This window comes from Pinus tabuliformis, chromosome 2_1 (assembly GCF_031772625.1).
Source record: "Pinus tabuliformis cultivar Carrire ecotype Pingquan chromosome 2_1, CPIR1, whole genome shotgun sequence".
Lineage (NCBI taxonomy): Eukaryota > Viridiplantae > Streptophyta > Pinopsida > Pinales > Pinaceae > Pinus > Pinus tabuliformis.
In genome coordinates this window covers 487,592,456-487,612,400 of record NC_142299.1, presented here as the reverse complement: position 1 = coordinate 487,612,400, position 19,945 = coordinate 487,592,456, and the positions used below count along the sequence as shown (strand labels likewise).

Sequence of the window (19,945 nt, the reverse complement as noted above, 5' to 3'; positions counted from 1 at the left end):
AACTTCTATGTTACCTTGAACATGTGTAGAGAAAATAAAAGATGGAAACATAATTGAATAACCAGAAGAACTCACAGAGATACACAAATTTCTCAGAATGAATCCATAATCCTTCTATTATCTTTAGAAATATCTTAGAAAATTACAAGCATGTCATTGGCTCATCACAACAATTCAACCCTTTCTTCTTTGAATTATAAAATACTTATAGGCTTCGACTCAAAACATCTAGACTTGAATCAAAATTTATTAGAAAATATAATATCATCCAATATAATTGGGATTTTACAAAAATAGTACTGAAAAATAGTAAATATGAACTTATTTGAACGCTCTGCATAGATTTCGAGGGTTGTTGTTTGATTATTGTAGATGGAAATCTAATTTTCTATTCATTACTCTTGTTAATCTGTTGTCTGCTCCTGAAATTTAGCATTATGTTCTATTCAATGAGCTCACATAATTTATCCCATCTCTTTTCATTAGGGATAGAAAAATTTACCAAATTTATGTATGACTCATCAACTTCAGTATATATTTCAAAAGTAGGACTAGCTAGAAAGAAATATTTAATTTCATGTTGAATGAACAAATCATAATTTAATTCTTCGATGAAATCCTTACTAGTTATTTTGGAAAATTTAGCGTTGTCTACTGCTATCTCATGTAGCCTGTGTTGATAATAATAAAGCGAAATGAATTGGCCACCTATACCTTGCAAACCTGGGAGTCCTTTCCGATGTAGAGCATTTAATTTTCTGTGAAATTTTTTGATCCGAGCTTCTAAAATTTGACACTTATTCTTAAGTGATAACATCAAATTTATCTTGGTTAAAAATTTTCTTACCTCCAAGATTGCTTCACTCCTATATTCAATGCCAAATTCTTCAAGTTCATCCTTTGTTTTGGAGTTTAAGAGTTTAAATATTCTTGTGGCATCTCCTAGTTTGTGGCCGGAATCTTCTTTTATTTTTGCTACTGTCTTATGAATTTGCATGTTCTGTTCAACAGTCATTTTAAGCATATTTTCTTTTTCCTTTTCTAATTGGCTAACTTCTTGTGCTTTTGGATGTTTAGAGGTGGGCATATTTGATTATTTCCTTAATGCTTGAATATCAACATTTCTATTATTAATTATTTCTTGTACTACCTTAACATCTTTAGGATTTAATTCTAATTTTAAAACTAGATCTTCAAGTCCTTTGATTATTGTGTCCTTAGATAAAGAAGACATTTTTTCTATTTTTAATTAGGAATGGATATTATTTAGTGATGTGTGTAGCTTAGAAGCTATCATGGAAGAACTTGTCAAGGATGAGTAAATCATCTCATCTACTTGCTTGTGTAGATCAATTTGATCTATAGGATGAATTTGTTTGATTTCAAACAAAAAAAGGAAAGTTTTGTAATCCTGAATTGTCCTTGGTATAATGATATTTGGCTCCTAAAATTCCAATTGGAATTGTCCCTTCTCACTGTCTAGTGCTGAAAGTAACCTCTGTGTTGGGGAAGGCTGCTTCCAAAACTCTGCATATTTAGATTTTTGGAAGCAGTGTTCCCCAAGAAGTTCTAGTTTCTTCTACATGCAGAGTTTTGGAAGTAGTGGAAAATGAGACTTTGTTAACAATACAACAATAGTAAACACTTCGTAAGTTTGAGCTTCTGAAGGTTCTTCATCAATATTTATAATTTTCTTCCTTTTAACCCCACTTGAAATTATGATTCCTGCAACTCTGAACCTAGTGGTGACACATTTTCTCTTGGCCTCTTTAGTTCTTTATATGTCATTCTAGTAGTTTCCAGTATTGTTTGACTAGATACTAGCTCCTCAATCTCCTGCAAAGTAATCTCCTCCCAATCATATTTATTTGCATACTACTCAATTTCAAGTTTATGCATATGAGCATAAGGTGTTGATTTTTGTGCAACTCTTGTTTAAGATATAATTCCCAATGGGTCATAAGATCAACTGAAATTGAATTTGAAATTCTTCTATTTTAATAAAATGTCAGCCTCTTTTGCGGAAACTCTTGTATTGGTTATAAAATGACCAACTTGTGCTTTCAACTTAAACTGTACTTTTTGTTTCCTAGCAACAATTAGTGAAAATCATCTACATTCATCATTTTCCTAATATACTTAGGAGAAAAAGTTATCATTGGGAGGAATACAAGCAACTTGTATGGTTTTAGTTCACATCCATAAATCCTAATTTCAGTGAAGTTCTAGTATAAATACTAGTTTCCAACTCTAGTATGCTCACTTAAGTGTAAAATTCTCTTAATTTCAGTTTAAATTCTAGGAGCAACATCATTATTTAATAAACAATTGGCCATATATAGGAATTGACTAAAAAAATCACTAAATGAGAATCCTTCAGAAGTATTTCTCACTAATGATGTCCAGTGAATGATTGACTATGGGGCACCTGCAACATCCAACTTTTGCATATGGAACTTAAACATTTCAGACTAATGATATAGAAACAAGTAAATTATAACTAATTGATATTTGAAGGAACCTTCTACACTAAATTTCAAGAAATGATCATGAATTGCATCAAACATACGTTGATTGTAGTTGGATATAATTGAGGGTTTTTTTACTAAAAGAGAAAACTAACATGAAGCCCAAGACAAATTCATAAACCCATTGATCACTGAGGTATCCTAATAGAAATGACACTAAGGAAATGATCTTCCTAGACACTTCAGGGAACATAGCAACAGAATAGGGAAGATTGGTTCTGAGTAATTCAGAATTCTCAAGCAAGAAAGATTCAAAGATATGAGGTCTATCTGAAAATGATAGCTTTTGGTACATTTCCATTAACACATCAACAGAAAATGGATGCAAAGGTTCTTGAGGATTCAACTAGAGGGTTTGGTAGATTGATTCAGAAGTCACACAGAAAAGGGTTTCATTGTTCTGAGTATTACAACTCTTTGGCTGGGTAGATATCGAGATCCACACGAAGCAAAAAATTTTGGAAAATGTTAGGTTTGTGGGGAACAGAACTGAGGCAATAAAGACTCCCAAAAATAAAATTCATCGCTAATGTATTGGTACTTTTGGAAAGCCTAATTGTTTAGTTCATATAGATCAAATTCAAAATTAGTTTCTATAATTTTGGAATGGGTATCTATTAATGGTAGTTCATATAGGTTAATCACAGGGTGTAAGAGGTGATTATTTGCAATGATTTTTGACAAGGGGTAGCAGAGATGTGGTAGCGGGAGAGTGGTTTACGGGATGGGGAAGTTGGGGGGGGGGGGGCGGGGTTGGGGTGGGAGGGTTGAGAGTGGTATGTGGTATTCGTCGAGAGGGGTACCACAATCCACCCAAAGTTTCCACGTATCCAATGATGGGATCGAGCAAGCTGCTTTGCAAATCCCCCCCCCCCCCTCCATTCATTGTCAGAGATTCGAGGGAAGGGGAGGAATAGATCGTGCGTCATCAATTCGGGTGGGCTCGATCTCATCCGTTGCAGACAAATCGAACTCTATTGCTATCCAACAAGTCTGTCAAATCACTTATTTACAAATTATATAATCCTTTGAAAACATAAAATATAATAATAATAATAATAAAACAAATAAATAAAGTGGTATTTTAGCTTGCACGCTAACTTGGGGATATATTTTATATATTTTTTATATATATGTATTTTTTTAAAATCCCTTTTTCTTTCTTTCTTTTGATTTTTATTTATCTATTTATTTTTCTCATTTTTCTTTTCTTTTCTTTCTTTCTTTCTTTTTTCCTATTTTCCTTTTTATTATTATTATTTTTTTGAACATAAAGGGAAAAGTTGAAAAGTAAATAGGGTAAAAATAAGCTACAATAGTTGTCATGTTCATGTTGAGCATATCTGAGGTTCTAGTTTGAAAATGCATGAAAGGTGAACCACATAGAGAAGTGATGTGGGTACTCCGATAATAGAAGTATTGAGAACAAATTTCTTCATAAGTCCAATGGGTGTTGGCCAAGGCATGTTGATTAGATGTAGAGTCTTAGATGGAGATCATAGTTACTCTCAAATAGTTTCCATATTGTACTCTCTATGTAATGATTTGATTAACAGATAACAAAATATAATGAGCATCACATCAACAACAAGGGTGGTTTTTCCACCGAAGGGGGGTTTTCCACCTGATATCTTGTGTTCCTATGTGATGTGATGATTTTTGTCTCATTGTGCATGTTCATTTAATATTTTATGTCTCTCATGTGTTGATTCTAGATGTAGTTGCATGTTCATATCGAATTCTTTTTTTTTTGTAAGTTAGGGAAATACCATTTCTATTATCTACAGAATACTAAAATATACAAACTAAGGAACCTCAATCTGCCCAATTGGGAAACCATCTCTATTGGTTCCTCCACAACATACATTCTGTATTGTTTTTCTGTTCCATGAAGTCAAATATATAGCAAAAGAAACATTAAACTGTCAAAACCAGAATGTTTTCAGAGGTAGTCTCTCCAAACAGTTACCATTAGACCTATCTCCACTACCTTTGTTTTGGAAAAAACACTAATTTTTACCAAGACAGAGTAGTAAAAAAACAAAATTAGAAAAATAACTGGCCTATCATGCCGCCGCGCTCTCCTTTCCGGTTCCGTCATTGCTTTTGGCGTTTACCAGGTCCTTCAACATCCCATGCACTTCCTTGATCTTCTCATCCTGTTGACGTATCATGCTCTTTAAACTTGCTATCTCTCTTTTTGCTTCTGGTGCTTCCTGGGTCAGTTCCACCATCTCAACTACAACCTGTTCCATCGCCTTGGCCAAAAGGTGATTCAAAACCCAGTAAGTGTGTAGATCTTTTCGATACAAGGTTAATCTTCCTCGTGTATTGCCAGGATCCGGCAACTGCGAATTCCACTCTTCCATCTCTGGGTCCAAGGGTTCTTCTAGAACCTTGTTTTCCAGTGCTTCGATAATTTTCTGGATGTCTTCATTAGTCTCTCTGTTGTAAGCTTTTTCCGCATCATTGACCTCTTTTCAGATAGATTTTCTACCCCTCTTCTGTTGTTCCCTTGCTGGGTTTTCCTTCTCCACACTATTTTCTTGTCGAGGTCAGCCCTTGCCTCTTCGTCTGCGTCCTCTGCCTCTCCTACCTGCTCTGCCTCGGTTACCATTTCTGCTGCTTTGCCCAATCTCAAAAGTTCCCCTCGCATAGCCTTCATCCTAATTTATCTCCATATCTTCTGAGCTTTCGATCTCAATTTTAATTCTGTTTCGGTCGAACTGTGTGTCTCTCTGTTCTTCCTGCTCTGCCTATGCTTCCTTATCCCATCTCTCCGCCATCCCTTCCTTGGCTCGCTTAAGTCTTTGGTTCTTGTTCCTCTGCCAGGCCGCTCCTTCTCTTGCCATCTTCTCAAACGTCTTCTTGTCTATCATCTTACTTGTATTCCACCTTAGATTATTTTCACCTTCTGTTTATGATGCGATTGTCCTCCACCTTCTCTTTCCCTTATTGTTTGAATGATATGCTCTATTGTATGCCTTGGATTGTGTTCTGATCTCCGTACCTGCTTCTCTGAATTATCATTAATTACCGTGGTCAGAGGGGTGTGGCCGCCGTCCTTATGTCCTGTCCTTGCTTCTGAGTACTCATGCCTTGCCACCCCGCTCAGGTAATCCTCGATGTCTTGGTTGTAATTATATTGTTGCATTAATGTCTTGTTCTATGATTCGTCTTAGATTCTCCCATCTTGTCATTTCCATCTGGGTTGCCCATCTATTATCCACTTTATCTTTTATTTCCTTGCTTCCCCAATTAGCTAAGTAATCCGCTGGTTTATTTCCTTCTCGTCTAACATGAGAAGTGATCTTATAATCTATACCTTTCAATATTTCTTCTATCTCTTGGACCAGACCCGCCGTTCTCCAACTTTTGGCAACCTGTTCCCACGGTTTTCCTTGGATTAGTTTTCTTATGGTTCCTGTAACCAGAGCTGAGTCTCCTTCTATCTCTACTTTTCTGTATCCATTTCTTATCGCAATTTTGAGACCCTGGTAAACTGCATGAATTCCGCTTCTTTATTGCTCATAGTTCCTCCATGTTCTGCATATATCCATTCTGTATTTTCTTGACTGTCTCTGAAAATACCTCCGTATCCTGCTAGACCTGGATTCTCTTTTGCCGCTCCGTCAAAATTGAGTTTGATGAATCCTTCCTGTGGGCTTCTGAAGACGGCATGACTTTGGGTTGTTGTTGTTTGCTTTATTTTTTGTTGCTGAAAGACCATCCCTTGTTCCAAGTTTAACTTTCTTAGTATATCTGTTTCTTCTTCTGTGGTTTTCCAATCTTCCTCTGTCCATGCTTCTGAGAGAATTGATTCCCTTATTTGCCTCTGGGTCCTTTTCCATACTTCTTCAGGGGTTGATATTTTCCTTTGGAAAATCCTTCCATTTATTTCTTTCCAAATATTCCAACGTTGAATCCTACCACCATATTCCAAGCTCTTCTCACCACCAAGCTCTGGAATTTTCCTTCCCCCCAGTTGCACAGAGTTTGTATGATATCTTGTGGATTTCGTTTAGTTTTTTTAAAGAGCTCTCTAGTCTTTTCCCATTGGTATTGTGATACTATGCATCCATTCAGTAAGTGTTCTTGATCTTCTCCATCTTGGTTACAAAGGCTGCATCTTGGCGGACCTAAAAACCCTCTCTTTTGGATTTGGTCCCAGGTAAGTATACGTTTTCTTCCTACCAGCCACGCGAACATCTTAATCTTTGGCCACCACTTATTTTTCCATAATTTCGTCTAGTTCTAGTCCTCTTCCACTTGGTTTTGCTTGAGTTTTATATTATACACTTCCTTAATAGTGAATGTTCCTTTAGTCTCCTTCCCCCATCTTAGGATATCTGAGCCTCCTCAGTTTTTTATTTTCCTGGATTCTAATTCTTTACTGAACTTGGTTTTTTGCTCCTCCATTGAATTCCTATTCCATTCTTCTATTTTCTTCCGTTCTCTCCATTCTTCGTTTTCTTGTCCTTATTTCTAATAGTATTTGACCAAGATGAGTCCTTTGGCTATCCCTTCCCTGTAAATGTCCCGTACTTCCTATAAGTTCATCATTTTCTCTATTTGTTGCCACGTTTCTTCCCAAAATCTCGTTGTCTGACCCCCTCTTATTTCCCAAAATGTGTTTCCATCTACTATGTCTTTGTTTTGGCTAGCCAGTTCCCATATTGTTGATCCTCTTGGTATTTCTTGTTTCCTCAATATTCTTTCAGGTGTTGTTGGCATACTGTATTTTTCTGTCCATATTTCTTTCCATAGATCCGTTCCTCCTTGCATCCATCTCCACCACAATTTCGCTGCTAGGACTTGATTTAGTTTAGACGGATCCCTTAGACCTAATCCTCCATTCTCTTTTGGTTTAGTTAAGTTGTTCCAAGAACATAGAGCCCATTTCTTTTGTTGCTTAGGTCCTCCCCATAGGAATTTTCTATAAATCTCTATCATCTTGGTGCATACCCCTTTTGGTGCTGCCATTACTGATAAGGGATATATTGGAATGGCCTGTAAAGTTTATCTGAGCAGTACTACTCTTGCAACAAAATTCAGAGTACGAAAGGACCAGTTTTCTAGTCTATTCTTAATTTTTTCTATTGTTGACCTCCAATTTCCTATTTTAAGAGATGATGAGTCCAGCATGGTTCCTAAATATTTAGTTGGAAGATCTCCTTTTCTGTAACCCAGGGTTCTTGTTAGGTGGCTTTTGATTGATTCTGCTGTATTAAAAAAGAAATTTCTCAATTTCTCCTTATTTATTTCCATGCCAGAAGCTTGAATAAAAACTTCCAGGATTCTCCTTACCTACTTCACCTCCTTAAGGGATACTTTGCAGTAGATCATGATGTCATCTACAAACTGTTGTTGTGTGACTGGGATGTTGTTGCCCCATAGTCTCAGACCTTGGATTTTTCTTTCTCGTAATTCTTTCTTGAAGTATCTTCCTAACCCTTCTACTGCTATTATGAATAGGAAGGGGGATAAGGGGTCTCCCTGTCGCAGGCCTCTTGAAGCGTTGAAGGTAACGGATGGAGCTCCATTAAGCAAGATGGAAAAATTTGGCGTGGATATCATACTTAAGACCCATTTCACCCATCTATCACAGAATCCGAAGGCTTAAAGAATGGCTTCTAAATATCTCCAATTTAATCTATCGTAGGCTTTTGACAAATCTAATTTAATCAACATGCCCTTTCCTTTTTCACTTTTAAGGTGTGTATTACTTCTTGGGCGACCACCAATCCATCCAGTATCTGCCTTCCTTCCACGAACCCTGTTTGTTATGGGGATATTATATTAGGTAGGATGGTCTTCAGCCTCTGGGCCATTACTGTTGCTACAATCTTATAGATGACATTACATATAGCTATCGGACGAAAACCTTCTGCTTGTTCCGAATGAGTAGTCTTGGGTATGAGAGTTAAAAGAGTGGAATTTATACCTGGCCATATTTTTTGATGCATACGAGCTTCCTCCACCACTTCTAGGACCTCTTCTGCAAGGAAATGATGTTCATATCGAATTCTTATTTGTTAAGTGTTGAACTGATTAATTTACTAGAGAAAAAATTTAATTGTTGCAAAATTGCTATCACTAACGATCCCCCGCGCAAACGTTGCATTTGGGTTTTGACCTTGCCCCTCAGTCTAAATTCGGTAGGTAGATGCTTGATCTACCAACATCCGAAAATCCCTTTCATCGTGACCCACCGATCTACAAAAGTTGCAAAAGAGCTGCTAGGGGTTCAGATTATATTTTGGTAATAGGTGGCAATTATCTGTGTTGTGTTTTCCTCCTACTTGAAATATTTCACACCAGAGCGGGGCAATCATGCTTGGCCTTGCCTGTGCCTTTGGTCACAACGGTACTGGTCACCCCGTGACCACAAGATTCACTGCAACTGGAAAATGGTCTTTATCATGTCCGTGGCCCCTAGACTTTATGCACCAAACTTCTTCCCAAAATTCTGGTGCCTAGTCTTGTTTTAACTTATGTATTTCCAAACACAAAATTTTGGACCTGTGCTTGGATTTGTTAACTCCCAACCCTGGGTCCTGTACTGGGGTTTCGTGCAGCCATATTGCTACCTCCAGTGCTTCTGCTTGGATTGAAATTTTATGCTGTGACAAATCCAATTTCAGATATGGCGTTAGTGATGCGATGAACCAAGCGTGGTGTTGTGCATCCATCAGGGTCATGTTGGCCTCGCGAATAGTGCTTTTTAACCTTTGATCCAGATCCCACGGGGTCTCACCAGGCATCATTGTGATCTCTTTGAATCCCACGACCGACTGCGATTCTGATTTTGGTCGGCTGAACTCCTTTTTTAATTCTGTGTGGATGTCCACTATCCCCACCATTGGGTTGATGCCTGAATACTTCATATACCATGTTAGTGCTCGGTCCTGCAATGTGCTGACTAAGATGAATTTCTTGATATTATCATCCGTGATCTACTATGCGTTCCATACTGAATTCAATACAAGCCAAAACTTTTCTGGATCTTCACTGCGTGCTCCTTTGAATACTGGTAGTTGGATGGCATTCACCATTACTATTGTCTTGATCTTTTGTCGCTCTTTTCTCTAGCGTCCCTGTCTTTCACACCAGACACCCCTTAGGCAGATCCCAGTCCCGGCAATAGAACCATTTGTTGTCTTATATTGGCTTGACCTAGGTTCGGAAGAATTATTTAGCCAAACAAATCCCGCAGCTACCAGCCCTTTCGGCAACAGCCCGCAAAGCGCGGACTGAGGTCTCACTCGAGGAAGTAGGGGAGGGTGCTGGAACCAGGTTTTTGCACCCTGGGGATGTCTTGGATGTGGGTTGGGGCTCATGTGTTATTCTGTAGCCTCGCACTGTGCTAAATCTGTGCATATCGGAATACCCTTATTGTGCTTATTACAGATTGAATCACTTATTTCTAGTTTGATCTAGTTAAAGCAATCTTTAAGCAAACATTTATTACTTTTGGTTACTTTGGGCATCAACATTAACCCAGTTCACATGTATTCAACCATAGCAAATGCAGAAATCATAAGAGTTTATTTATCATAAAGGATTAAAGTTGCAATTAACACAGAATTTAGAAGAAACTTATCTTTATTACCAATCCTCAATAATACATCAAGATCCACTCTACACACTCAACTGTAGGGGTCCGTGCACATAGCTGCAGACTTTCCAGGCCTCTGCACACACGGTTGTAGAGCCTCTACCTCCTATCCTACTCCCTCAACTCGGACTTACAGACACTTATAGGCTATTTCCTTTAAGAACCCATTACATTCCATCTTCCAAAAGAACTACTTTTCCCTCATAGAGCCACACTCTATTTATACTTTCCCATGGCCAGCGATCCCTCCGCATGCTGACTCTATTACTATTTATTTACATTATTTTCAGGTGAACTACCCTTTGATTCAACCTCCTATAGTTCGTGCTCTGCACTTTCTTTGGAGTCTTTTATCCTAATATTACCCAAAATTCTAGGCTTTAGACCCCCTACTCATTCTGCGGGGCTTGCGCTACCCAACAAGGTGACTTAAAAAGGAAGTACACTTTTATTAATCATATCTGAATTAGGACCAAAAACATTTGAAGGTTTTCATCCCATAATCTATTGACATCCCCCTCTACATAAACACTTGAAGATTGAATCCATTTTGAGACTTGATGTTTGTAACCTGGATTTTTAGAGAGTTCAGATAATGGGATTGGAGTTTTAACTCTCTCCAATTCTTTCTCAACATTAAAAACAATTGGAATTTATGATATTTGTGTTTCAACCTATTTTACTTGAGGTTCATCAAAGGTAACCTTTTTTATCGGTCTACCAGGTCCTAGTCTTGGTCTAAGATAATACCTTCTATTTAATTCAGTAATGAAGAATTCAAAAAAATCTTGATACTTGGAAATTTGAGAATTTTCTTGATTTTTTATCATAGACTGATCTTGATTGATTGGAACAATAACATTATGTGATGATGGATATTAAAAATAATTCATTTGTATTTATAGGAACATTTTCTTTAGGATATTCATCATTAATCATCAGGGGAGGTTGAATTTTCTAATCAGTGTTTGGCCTTTGCAAAATTTGATGTTGAAAAGGTCTTCTATAATGAAATTGTGGTCTATTTGCAACTTGTTGGGTTACTCTAGGTTGAGTTTCCACTCTTGAGATTCTGTTAGACAAATTTCTAAGTAGAGAGGTTATTTCATCAATTTTATGTTCTTCATCTTTATTTTTTAATGATGATGTGATTTCTTCTCTAAATTTCATTCTTTTTTAGCCTTAACTTTCAATTTAGGAGATGTTGATCTATTAGCTTCAAATTCGATTGCATTAGTTTGCATGTCTGCTCTATCTTGCATTAGTTTGCATGTCTGATTTATCTTGGTTAAAACTTTTCTTACCTCCAAGACTGCTTCACTTCTGTATTCAATCCCAAATTCTTCAAGTTCATCCTTTGTTTTGGAGTTTAATAGTTTAATTATTCTTGTGGCATATCTTGGTTTGTGGTCCAGATCTTCTTTTATTTTTGCTACTATCATATGAATTTGCATGTTCTGTTCAACAATCATTTTAAGCATATTTTATTTTTATTTTTCTAATTGGCCAACTTCCTGTGCTTTTGGATGTTCAGAGGTGGGCATATTTGATTATTTCCTAATGCTTGAATATCAACATTTCTATTCTTAATTATTTCTTGTACTACCTTCACATCTTTAGGATCTAATTCTAATTGTAAAACTAGATCGTCAAGTCCTTTGATTATTGTGTCCTTAGCTAAAGAATACATATTTTTAATTAGGAATGGATATTATTTAGTGATGCTTGTAGCTTAGAAGCTATCATGGTAGAACTTGTCAAGGATGAGTAAATCATCTCCCCTACTTGCTTGTGTAGATCAATTTGATCTATAGGATGAATTTGTTTGATTTCAAACTAAAAAAGGGAAGTTTTGTAATCCTCAAATGTCCTTGGAACAATGATATTTGGCTCCTAAAATTCCAATTGGAATTTTACCTTCTCACTGTCTAGTGCTGAAAGTGACCTCTGTGTTGGGGAAGGTTGCTTCCAAAACTTTGCATATTTAGAGTTTTGGAAGCAATCTTCCCCAAGAAGTTCTAGTTTCTTCTACATGCAGAGTTGTGGAAGTAGTGAAAAAGGAGACTTTGTTAACAATACAACAAAAGTAAATGCTTCGTAAGTTTGAGATTTTGAAGGTTCTTCATCAATATCTATAATTTTGTTCCTTTTAACCCCACTTGAAATTATGATTCCTGCAACTCTGAGCCTACTAGTGACACATTTTCTCTTGGCCTCTTTAGTTCTTTATATGTCATTCTAGAAGTTTTCAGTATTGTTTGACTAGATACTAGCTCCTCAATCTCCTGCAAAGTATTATCCTCCCAATCATATTTATTTGCATACTACTCAATTTCAGGTTTATTTATATGAGCATAAGGTGTTGATTTTTGTGCAACTCTTGTTTAAGATATAATTACCAATGGGTCATAAGATTAACTGAAATTGAATTTAAAATTTATCTATTTTAATAAAATGTCAATCTCTTTTGCTGCAGCTCTTGCATTGATTATAAAATGATCGACTTGTGCTTTCAACTTAAACTGTACTTTTTGTTTCCTAGCAACAAAGTGAAAATAATCTACATTCATCATTTTCCTAATATACTTAGGAGAAAATGTTCTCATTGGGAGGAATACAAGCAACTTGTATGGTTTCAGTTCACATCCATAAATCCTAATTTCAGTGAAGTTTTGGTATAAATACTAGTTTCCAACTCTAGTCTGCTCACTTAAGTGTAGAATTCTCTTAATGTCAGTTTAAATTCTAGGAACAACATAATTATTTAATAAACAATTGGCCATATATAGGAATTGATTAAAAAAATCACTATTTGAGAATCTTTTATAAGTCTTTCTCACTAATGATGTCGAGTGAGTGATTGACTATGGGGCACCTGCAACATCCAACTTTTGCATAGGGAACTTAAACCTTTTAGACTGATGATATAGAAACAAGTAAACTATAACTAATTGATATTTGAAGGAACCTTCTACACTAAATTTCAAGAAATGATCATGAATTGCATCAAACATACGTTGAATTTAGTTGAATATTATTGAGGGTTTTTTTACGAGAAGATGAAACTAACATGAAGCTCAAGACGACTTCATAAACCCATTGATCAATGAGGTATCCTAATAGAAATGACACTAAGGAAATGACCTTCCTAGACAATTCAGGGAACATAACAACAAAATAGGGAGGATTGGTTCTGGGTAATTCAGAATTCTCAGGCAAGAAAGATTCAAAGATATGAGGTCTATCTGAAAATGATAGCTTTTGGTACATTCCCATTAACACATCAACAAAAAATGTATGCAAAGGTTCTTGAGGATTCAGCTGGAGGGTTTGGTAGGTTGATTTAGAAGTCACATAGAAAAGGGTTTCATTGTTATGAGTATTACAACTCCTTGGCTAGGTAGATATCGAGATCCACACGGAGCAACAAATTATGGGAAATGTTAGGTTTGTGGGGAAAAAACTGAGGCAATAAGGACTCCCAAAAATAAAATTCATCGCTAATGTATTGGTACTTTTGAAAAGCCCAATTGTTTAGTTCATATAGATCAAATTCAAAATTAGTTTCTATAATTTTGAAATGGGTATCTATTAATGGGAGTTAATCTAGGTTAATCACAGGGAGTAAGAGGTGATTATTTGCAATGATTTTTGATAGGGGGTAGGGGAGATGTGGTAGCGGGATAGTGGTTTACGGGATGGTGAAGGGAGGGGGGGTTGGGAGGGGAGCGCTGAGAGTGGTATGTGGTATTTGTCGAGGGGGGTACCAAAATCCACACGAAGTTTCCATGTATCCAACGATGGGATCGAGCAAACTGGCAAATCCCCCTCCCCCACTCTTCATCCATTGTCGGAGATTCGAGGGAAGGGGCGTAATAGATCATATGTCATCAATTCGGGTGGGCTGGATCTCATCTGTTGCAAAAAAATCGAACTCTATTGCTATCCAACAAGTCTGTCAAATCAACTTATTTACAAATTAAATAATCCTTTGAAAACATAAAATATTATAATAATAATAAAAAAACAAATAAATAAAGTGGAATTTTATCTTGCATGCTTAACTCAAAAGGTTATGTATGAGTCCAAGAAGAGAGTTGTAATACAAAACGTGCAAAAATGCATGGCAGCACTAGTCTAAATGTGCTCTCTGAAATGTTGGTATAAGGGTGGTGGTTTAAGGATGAACACCAACATTGGAATGCTTAGTGCAATTCCTAGAACACTTCCAAAACTGACATGAAGCTCAGGTCTTCTGCAAGAGGAAGTGCTCCAAATGTTTTGAAGAGGGAAATCTTCAACCATGAAAGGGAGGTCTCACCCCACATAAAAGGGGGAACTTCAACCTTAAAAGGGAAGTCTCAACTTGTGATGGTTTAAGGATGACCAACAACTTTGGAATGCTTAATGAAATTCCTGGAGCTTTTCCAAATCTGGCAAGAAGCTAAAGTCTTCTACTAGAGGAAGTGTCCCCAATTCTATTCCTGGAATTCTTCCGAAACTGACAAGAAGCTGAAGTCTTCTGGTAGAGGAAGTGTCCCAAATTACCAACTAAAGGCATGCTCAGGGGCATCTTTGTCTTTGGCTACAACTCTGAAACTGGTGTGGTAGGTTGTGGCTCAGGCTCAATTGATGTGACTTTGAAGCTTGTAGATGACCATCATTTCCCCCCCTGTCAGATACAAGGCAAGAAGATGGAGAAAACTCATCTGCAAGATTGTTCAATACTCTAGAACACGTTTTGACATGTGACTGAAATATCTTCTTGGCTGTTGATGCCCATTGCCAAGAAGTTATCCATCCAAGATGAATCTTTGTTCTTGCAGGAGGTTTGTTTCTGAAGCATTTGTTTGAAGAGTGATTGGTTTTATGACAGTGCTTACATGGATGAAGATCAAAGCAGTGATCTTTCAGATGGCCAACTTGGTCACAATGTTGGCATTTCACAATCTGTTGTTGTTGTTGTTGTGGAAGACGGGTAGAATCTAGAATAGCTGGAGGTGAACTGTCATGAAGAGCAGGTGAAGATGAACTGTCATGAAGAAATCCAACACTTTGAAATTGGATTGCTTTGGAGTAGTCTGAAATATGAAAGGACATGTCCTTGTCATATCCAAGACTAGTTTTATGCTTGTTGTGGAAAAGCTCTTCCCAAGGTCTGATGACTGACTTGGGAAGTGCAGACTGAATTTCTGCATCTGCATGTACAACTGCTGCTTTATTGGGCACTGGATCTGAATGAACTTCAACAATATTGACTTGTTGTTTATGGGAGTCTGTTTCATTGTTCTGAACAGAAACAGGTTCAGAATGATGACTCCATTGTTGTAATTCTGCTTGCTATAGCTGAGATTCAAGCTGCAAAAATTCAATCTTCTCTTGTGCATTTTGTAGACAAGTTCGAATATTAGAGAGACCATTTTTGCTAATTTTTACCATATCATGAACAGTGGAATGAATGAGGTTATTCAACAACTCTAATGCATCATCAATTTTAGCCATTTTTCTCAACAAATCAAACTTACACTTCCAACACTGATCACAACTATGAACCAAGAATCAACACCCACTCACAATACAATGTCACTACAATTGGATTATACAATAGCTTGCAATTGTCTTCTTAAACATACATATCTTTGTGAAGCAGAATATGCAACAACAATCCCTGCTAATATATAAATTATAGAAACCTCAATTAATATGTTGGTGACCCCGTGTTGCTTCTTCAAAGTGCTCCTCTTTTTGTGCTAAGGGGACCCCTCTAACTGGCTATTATTAATTAGGGACAGCTACAACGTGTAAGTGCCCCCTTCCTCTGTAAAACCTTTGCAATGAATTGTGGATATTTCTTAGAGAATTGCACCCTCTAAGCCAAGGAGAATCTGCACACACTTAATTATTCTTCTCAGGCTTTCGTTCAACAATTTTTGTGGACTATACACCCTCAATTTAGCCTCCAATAGCCCTTTCCACAATGCAATTCAACCTTTATTTCACAACAGGAATTTCAGACACCAATAGAAGGACAAGTGTGCCCCAATATCTCTGGAACTTAACTCTTCAGATCTGCAATTACAAATTTATCTCATGTCATAATTATTTATGGAAAATTCAAGAGATTAGTACCTCAGTGAGTTGCAAATTCTCACAGATCTGCATCTATGTCATTTTTTTCTTCAAGGCAATGCACCTAATGGCTAAACTTGGATGATCCCACTCTAATCTAGCTAAACAATTTCAAGGATGCATTTGTGTTTTGGATTGAATATCATCACTGTCCTCATCAAAATCTAGATTTTACTGCGTTGATGATTGAACTCGTAGTGGTCTATATCAGGATTAAATTTAAACTGTTGGATTTGCATGCAATTCAAAATTGAAATATTAAATCTGAATCATTGGATTTGCAATTAATTCAAATTCGACGGCCTCTATATCACACAAAAGTTGGAGGCATCATAAATCTTTATAAGAGCGTGGAGAGTCTCTCTCTGTAGCTCATTTAAGGTGACAAATCAATTTTGTTAGGCCCAAAGGTGGTTTCCACAACCTACACCAATGACATACTCCATATTGAATCTCCGTCACTTGCAACTCCTCCCAAGTATTATGTGTGCAACAACGCTGGTAACAACTAATACAACGGTGGTTACTATACCAGCACGCACAATCTTAGCACCCAAAATGGAACTGTAACGTGTTCCTGCGGCAGTTGGCTAAACCGAGAAGTGAAGCTGGTGGACAAGGCCCCTGTGCCTGTACTCCCAACGGGATTTGTCTAGAAGAGTGCCAACTTTGTCATCACAGATGAATTGAATATAATTCCAGTTAATTCCATTGACACGATTGTTTAGTTGTGGACTAAACTTGATGTAAAGGAGCCCACAGAATTGGAAGAGCAGAATGCCACAGTTGGTCCTAACGAGGTATTGGGTTTGCTAAAGGCTGCCATGGTTTCTAAAACTGCTTTAAATGACATCTTCAAAGCCGAGCCTAAGTTTTTGGCTATAATGGACCGTGCAGTATTAAATCTATACTATCAAATTTGCCATCAATTTACATCGGATGAACTCTATATCAGAGGCCACGGTATTAAATTTTCGTCGAGGGTGGATATTAATGGCAAGATATATTTCCATGGTAACATACATACATGCAACATCCACATAGAAATTTTCTGGCAAATAACGAATTACAGGAAACACGTATCATGTACTAATTTGACCATTGCAATGTAAGATGGATAAAAAATGTGGCCCGAACAAAATATATCCAATACATATCATTGAGACGACTCGTGAGAGGATAAAGAGTATTATGACAACAATGGTTATGAATAAGTGGTAATACAAAAACTATGTATTAACCGGACAACGTTCAACGTAATAGAGAAGCGAAGGACAGGTGATAGCATTGTGTTTAATTGTGCAGAAGTATGGAGAGCAGTGTTAGCCTCTCTCACAAAACAATAATAAATCCAAAATAAATTAATTAATTAAATATTCTAAGTTAAGAATTTGTGCCTAACTCCTGGGTTGTTCCTCTAAGATAGGAGTTAGTTTAGGTAACTCCTATATTGGTGTGTGTCTGGTAAGAAATTATCTCAACCAAAGGAGAAATTATCTCAACCAAAAGTGTCTAAGATAGCACTCACTATCTTGAGAACACTATCTCTCATCTATTTATTTGTAACACTATATTCAATTATTTTAATGAATGAGAATGAGAGAGAATACCTGAGGCTGAAGCCTTTTCCGCCATTATTTGGTGTCTGATTTTTATGTGTGTTTTTCTGTAATCTATTTGAGTTAATTTTATTTTCAATATGTGGTATCAGAGCTGAAAGATACCTGTTCTGCATTTTGTTTGAATCTGCAAGTATATTGCTCTGGAAATTGCAGGAAGAATTTAGCTGCCTTCAAGATTCCCAAGAGGGTTTTTTGTGACAGACTCGCTCCCTAAAACAGCCAGCGGTAAAATCCAGTGACGCGCTATGGCTGAACACTTCGGCGCATCCGTGTGAGTTTGTTCGTAATGTATGCTGAGACAATGGAAAGAGATTGCGTGAAGAGAATTGCAGTGACACAAAGCCTGTGGTAGGAGAATTATTGCCTGAAGATGGTGGAGATTTGAAACTAAAGAGAGCAGCGATAATGTGCTATGAGCGCAAAAGGTAAATCATCATGTTATTTCATGGAGGCTAACAGAGTGTTGGTGTTAATGAAATTTCAGTAAGGTTATGTGAATTTTTATTCTGATTAAGTGATGTGGATTTTCACCGTGCTAAAGTGTATTGAAATCTTGGAACATGCATTTTTATGTAAGAGGATTTATTATGCAGAGGGTGAATTCTTCATAGTTTTGGTTAAGTCATTTTGGACCAAAGCCCGTAGTTGGAAAAAGAAGAATTCTTTTGATTGGTGATTGAAGATATAATTGTTTGATGTTGTAAACCTTTGTTTACCATCCTGTAACGGCAACACAGTCTACCGAAACCCACAACGACTAAAAATACAAGAATTTTTAAATTGTTGTCTAGTCCATCATTTCAGCTATGCCGGTGGAAGATCGATCTTTCACGTGGAGCAACCGAGAAGCGTAGAACAACAGATCTGCGTGGAACGTAAGTCGTAAAACTATGATGCATCAAATTCCGGGAGAAACTGTTGCATGAGTGTTCTGGAGGAGCTGTTGTTGATGACAGAGGATCATATGGATATGATTACCTGGGGTTGAATTGATTCATTAAAATGATTTCAAACTGGCCAAAACTGGATAACATTCACATGCAAAGAAATATAGAGCAAGTTTGCAAGATCACTGAAAATCTGCAACATGAAGCATCGTGGGATCGATGTTGTAAGGAGAACCGACTATGAAGAATGTAATTGCATAAAGGATAGTGAAAGCGAGTTGTGTGAAGAAGCCTGCTACTGAGTATGCGTGAGAAAGGGATCTGTCAGATCACGTCTTCTACAGAGGAGATTTATCGTTGCAATAATCGTGAAACAATGATTGAGAGAAGCCTACATGAAGAAGATAATACAAATATCTATGACCCTGCATGAAGAATAGATTTGTGAATTGTGGATCACTATGGATGATCTTCTTCTCCTCCTAACATCAACTGCTATAGTGTTGCGCAGTATGGTATGCTCGGAGGGATATTGCGACTCAGAACGAGAATGAAGGAAAAATGGCCTGGTTGAAAGTGGAATGAGAACCATCACGCTGTTGAAGGAGCAATTGCGTTGCGGCCTCCGTTGCTTAGTGGAGCTACTGTTGTCGGTGTTGGAGCACCATTTTTGTGATTTTTCTGCATATGAAATAGATCTGGAACGGTGACTATCTCAGCCCCTTCTACTGAGGCTCTTGTTGTTGATACTGAAACCGTAAAAGGAAGAAGGAACATAACATGTCTTTGCACCAGTTGGTGATGAAGCTCCAGTTGAGGTCATTGATACCAAATTTATTGGGCTCGACTTGAATGAATGCATTCTAACCGATTAGATTTTAAACTTGAAATTCCAGCTCCGAGGATCAATGTTTGCCAGAAGAAGCTGCCAGCGTTTGCCAGAAGAAGCTGCCAGCGTTTGCCTGAGAAAATTGTCTAAAAACCAACACTTTCCAGGGAAGTTGCGTTAATTTACTTCTCCAAAAAACCATTTTCATAAAGCTATGGCTTTATAATATAAATATTGAAATGTGCCAAGCATTTTTTTAAAAGTGATTTCAATGAAAAATTACATGGATAAATGTAAAGTTTAAACGAATACAACCATAATTCACTTATGAT

The 19,945-nt window shown here is 37.1% G+C and overlaps 1 pseudogene; it reads left to right on the top strand.

The window, feature by feature from the left end:
* The first annotated feature begins 13,439 nt into the window (after positions 1-13,439).
* LOC149201031 (uncharacterized) lies at positions 13,440-19,750 on the top strand (annotated as a pseudogene).
* The last annotated feature ends 195 nt before the right edge of the window (positions 19,751-19,945 follow it).